General features: G+C 31.2%; 1 non-coding gene across 1 annotated transcript; it reads right to left on the reverse strand.

The window, feature by feature from the left end:
• Window positions 1–3,798: 3,798 nt before the first annotated feature.
• LOC122737472 lies at window positions 3,799–3,905 on the reverse strand. Its single transcript, XR_006354305.1, has one exon. It is a non-coding gene; the product is annotated as a U6 spliceosomal RNA (small nuclear RNA).
• Window positions 3,906–5,843: the final 1,938 nt, after the last annotated feature.

Genomic DNA, 5,843 nt, shown 5'->3' on the forward strand with positions numbered 1-5,843 from the left:
TTGTGGGCAGCTGGCTGAAGGACCATCATGGGAAAGGAATTTTGGTATCATGGAAAAAAGTCTGATTCCCATTACCCTATAAATGAATCTGAGCAATGGTGAAGAGATGGGTATGGGTGATTGGGGATGGTGACCCAATATGGAGTCTTGGAAAATCAGGAAAGAATGGTGTGTGTGTGTGTGTGTGTGTGTGTGTGTGTGTGTGTGTGTGTCTGTCTGTCTGTCTGTCTGTCTGATAAGAGAAGCAGAATTATTAATGAAATTATGAGAATTTCATAGGTGATAATAGAAAGTTTGAATAAAACCTATCATGAACTAATTAAGATCAGAAAGGGCTGAGGCATAGCAATTATCTAGAGAAGTATTATAAGTAAAGATAGACAGACAGACAGACAGACAGACAGACAGATAGATAGATAGATAGATAGATAGATAGATAGATAGATGGATGGATGATTGAAGAGACACAACCATGACAGGAAGAAAATGGCTTCCAAAATGAAACAAAACGTAGTTCAAAGAATTTTTATGGGCAGAGTTCAGGAGGTTTCTCCAATGTCAAGATCTAAGTGTTTGTAAGGAGATTAGTTTTTTTCCTGCAGTCCAGGGTTTGCATGAAGAAAGATCTTGTTTTTCTTGTAACTATGGGAGCTAAATGAAAGTAGAACATAAAAATGAGTTAGCATGGTATCTGCCACAGTGAAAGTTCCATGATATCAGAATTTTCCCCTCTTCATATTCCCTAGGGTATTTTCCCTTGCCATCTATTTTGCACTTAAAACATTTTCTTTTTTGTGGTGATTATTGTTGTCAATATCATTTCTACCCATTAGATATTAATCTATATGACAGCAGGGTATATGTACAGTTCCTCTCATTCAGCAGATGTTTAATCAATGTTTGTGGTTTGTTGAAAGATCCTTAGAAATAAACTAAGATCCAAGATCCTGATTTCACAGATAAGCTTAAGAGATGTGCTTATGGCACATGGCTAGTTACTATTAAAAACAGATCTTTCAATTATAATCCAATATTCCTTCCCCTAGACTTACAATATTATTGAAAATACCCATCTGGAGACTTTCAGTAAATTGAAACAACAAGAAACACAACAACAATAACAAAGGGGGAAGGGAAAAACCTCACCCTCTCAAAACTGAAGATGCCGAAGAAACAGAAAAACAAGATTCAAATAGAAATAAAAAAAATACTTTGAGTTTAAAGTGAGGAGAAATTTGCAAAAGTAAAGATCCAGGAGTAAAGATTTCCTCCAATAAAGGTCCAAAGAAGTAATAACAAAAAGGAACACCAAGAGACGTTAAGAAACTTAATAAAATAAGGATATTAGGAAGAAAATAGGAGTTCCTTCAAGAATTTAAAAGACAAACAAGATAATTGATAGCATAGAAATGTTGGGGGAAAAGACTAATAAAGTAGTGAACATATTGTAATTGAGAATATCACACAGGACCCATATATTCAGAGAAGGAATAGTATATATCTTAGCAAAATCAAGACAGCAACTTTGGAAGAACATCTACAATTCTTAATTGCTAAAACAATTGACTGATGACAGAGTTTAGCAAGATAATCTGAGAATCACTCATCTAGCTGAAGGGGATGGGAGAAGGGGAAATCATGAAACAAAGAATAAAAGCAAAAAGTTAGAATGTCACCTTTTGTGAAATTATAGAAAGAAAATTTCCAAGAAATTTTAGAAACAGAGAACAAAATGCAACTACATGATAGAATTCACATTTTTTCAAAGGAATCTCAAGTTGTGCTCACCCAGAAATGCAGTTCCAACAATCAATATCAAATACAGAGTTTAAGAATCAGCCAGGAATTCACATATCAAAACCCACCAATTTGAATCAAAGAGCTTGCTTATTGGCAATGAAAAATGGAAAGAAAAAGACTAAAATGTGATTTATCTATAAGGGAAGGAAATCAGCTTGCACCCTAGGATAATATGTTCTGTAATGATAAATATACTTTTACTTGAAAAAAGATGGCTTTTTATAGACTCTATCATACTTCCAAAGAAAAGCAGAGATAACTTTTAAAGTGCATTCTCAACAAAAAGAGAAGAGAAAAGAACAAAATTCTAACAATTTAAGAAACATGTACTTATCCACACAGCATACAACTCAGTGAATAATCAGTGTTTACATGCTGCAAAGAGACAAAACTTATTTTCCTTTAGAAGTTTTATTGTCTAAGAGAATCACTGAGAGAACAAAGTAAGAACATGTACAAATACTTGAATGATAGAAGTATCCTCAAAAAATAGAAGAAAAGGAAAGAAAAAAAGTGAATTAGTATTTCTACAAATCAGGTCATCATAGGTGATATTTATTCAAATACAATGGTGGAAGAAAAGGAGACAATGTAAATCACAATGTTACACATGAGCTGGGCAAATGAAGGGTCAAAATGATAATATAATTTAAAGTATAATAAATGAATCTATGTCTAGGAGGGGAGAGGATATGTCTTATGTGAATGGAGATGTATTAAATTATTTGGGTAATATGAGCTACAAATATTCAGGACTGATTCCAAAAAGCAAGAATCAATCTTTCCAGGCTGGGCAGGGCAGGAAGATGGGGGTGATATATTGTATTCATTGAAGTAGACTGGGATTGAATTGTACCAAATAAAATAAATTATAGATTAAAAATGTGATGGAATTTGGTGGAAAGAAAAACAAATTTAATAATTACAAACTTGGATGTTAATAAATTGTTTGTCCATAACATGAGAGTTATAGAATTAAATAGAAAATTATACCTAACAATTTGAGAATATAAAAAAGCCCCCCAAAATGTATTAAAACAAAAAATTAAAGTTAGGGGCTAAATTGAAATTTATTGTGCTTTAGATTGATGCTCTAAAGCAGGGGTTGAAATCACTTTAGGAAAAAAAACAAAAATTAAAATAAAAACAACTTCATCAAGAGTATCAGAGAAATTAAAATCTGTTTAAAGGTGCTATATTATAAAAGAACAACAATACTGAGGACACACACATACATTCCCAAAATGAAATAGTATTTAAATATTTAAAAGAAAAGCTAATGGAAATCCAAAAAAAAAAAATTGGAAATCCATCAGATTGTAAAATAGTCATAAGAGGCAAATTTAGGGTATATTTTAGATCTTGGCTGACCAACAGAAAATTAACTGAATAAAAAAATATGAAGCTGAATAGAAGGTTGTAAAAACTTCAATTTAAAAACCTAATGTGATTACTAGGACAAATATTAAAAGAATATGTTTCTTCATCAGTATTATATAACATCTTTAAAAAAAATTGATCATGTGACAGAAAATAAAAAACTCTTGGGAAATACACTGAAATATTAAATACATTTTCATAGTCCAGAAACAGATTACAATACAAAAGAAAAATGAAGAAAAATGTAAACCTAAATTAAGACTAATTTCCAAAATTAATGGGCTGAAGTTGACCCCTAGAAATAATAATTACATTAAAGAAAATGATATTGAAGCATCATACCAAAATTTATAAGAAGTGCCGAAAGTAATTTTAGAGGAAATTTTATATCTGAGACTTTATATTGATAAAAGAGAAACACATAAAAAAGTATGAATTTAGCATTAAGTTAAGACACCGGCAAATGCAACAAATAACTAATAAACAACGGCAATAGAAGGCAATTTGGAAATCTGTAGATAACCAACAAGAAAACTAGAAGCCTATTGAACTGGCAAGAATAAACTCAATATTCTAGTGGCTAATTTTTTTTTAGCATTGAAAATTTTTTATTTATTTAAAAATATGGAACGCTTTACAAATTTGCATGTCATCCTTGTGCAGGGGCCATGCTAATCTTTTCTGTATCATTCCAATTTTAGTATATGTGCTGCCGAAGCGAGCACTAATTTCTTTTTTTTTAAAGATAGGAAAACCAAATTGTTGTACCAAGATGAAATATGAGGAGGCATTTATAATAATAATGACATAAAACAATTATTAGAATCTACTGAGCCCAATTATATGACAAACTTAAAACTAATTGAAGTGTATGAATACTAAAATATTTAATTGGATCTCTGATATTTCAGTTGGGGAATATCTTCTAGTGATACAGGTTGCAATCCATCTATGTCTTTCCCTTTCTTCATGAGTCTAGTCTGTATCTTAGCATAAATTTGCCAATTTGATGTAGGCATTTCTTGATTACCATTATGAGGTTATTAGTTGAGATCTATGACTAGATAACTCTAACCATCACATTATCAACTGATCTTTGGATCTATCATGTATTTCCTTGATGACATTTTTACTCCTATTATTCTTAGAAATTTATTAGTTATATATTTTAGTGTATCCACACTAACCATGTATCTTTCTGTTTCCCTCTCATATTCATTTTAATTCTTCAGAAAACATTATGTTACAAAGCTTGCTGATATACAGTAATACTGGTAGAAAAAGAAACTTTATTATTAACTTGTTCAATATGAAATACTTAAAAAAAACCTATATGGAACAAAAATTCAAGGTTTTATATGCAATCTTCTTTTTATTCTTCATATATTGAAATGTTCATTTTTGTTGATGACTGTTAAAACTCATATTTAAAAGATTATTTTTTAAAGAGGTAAAAGGAAATAGTAGAAAGGACAACTATTGAGAGAAATAAATTATAGGCCTTGACTAAGTTGCCTTTGCTTCTTTTTTAGTTTAATGAGCACAATTGTAAAGTACCACAGAACATTTTTGTCAACATTTTCCCAGTCATATTAATTTCCTGACTGTGCAGGTAACCTCAGATGAGTATAACTCAGAGATAGAAAGTGTGCTAAAGGAGAAACTATGTTTGGAATTACTTTTTCTCTTTGTTAAAGAAGAATTAAGTGCTTTTTAAAAAAAAGTTTCTTTCTAAATTAGCTCTGTTTGTAAAGAGATTTTACAACTCAAAAAAACCCCTAAATTATTTGAGAAAGCAAATTTACCAAATTCTTATGCTACAATATATCTGTCATGGAAAGATAAATCTATTGTTTCTTTCTGTTTGGGAAAGAAAGAAAATAATGCATCATGTTTTGATCTGTAATTAATTATAAAAGAATAGAATCCTTTTGGTCTAAAAGAACTAGCTATTTTATTTAGGTCATTATGTTTTTTTGCATCTGGAAAAAAACAACAACAACTGGCTGGCACATAATCATACCCACAAGCCAGAGGACTGGTATTCATGAAATTACTTACAGTACAACCTCCTGCTTCTAGATAAGGTTTGGGCTACTCCCCTCCCCTCAAGCCAATGTTTCAAAATTTCTCAGGATGGAAAGAAGCTTTCTCTTTCTTCTTCATGATAATTCGAAGTGGGATCTCCCCCCAAACAATTACTCTAGAAACCTGCCTAATAAGGCAAAATTGGCAGGAAATAAATTTCCTTAGTATAGAGTGCGACTTCTCAAAATGTACTAAAAATTAATAATTCCATTTCTTTCTTACTCTCCCTTATTTATGTTTCTTACTAATGAGTATTCTGAAACTGAAAGTGAGAAAAGATGGGCTTAAAATTTCATTCACTAATGTACTCTAGTAGCCTTGGCAGGTGCCACTGAATATTCCTTAGTCTCCAGGTCTGCTTTTTACAAAGCTGGAAGCATGCCCCAATCGTCTATACATTTTTGTTACTATCATTTATGTACCCTACTATTGAAAATCATGTAAATGATTGAAATGCTGATGTGCAGATGATACTTTTTTCCCCATATTATCTCCTCTGGAATAGTACAGTCAAATCAATCAACATCCATTATTTATTAAGCATGTATGCCAGGCATTGTGTTGAGTCATGGTGA

The sequence above is a fragment of the Dromiciops gliroides genome, chromosome 1 (assembly GCF_019393635.1).
Source record: "Dromiciops gliroides isolate mDroGli1 chromosome 1, mDroGli1.pri, whole genome shotgun sequence".
Lineage (NCBI taxonomy): Eukaryota > Metazoa > Chordata > Mammalia > Microbiotheria > Microbiotheriidae > Dromiciops > Dromiciops gliroides.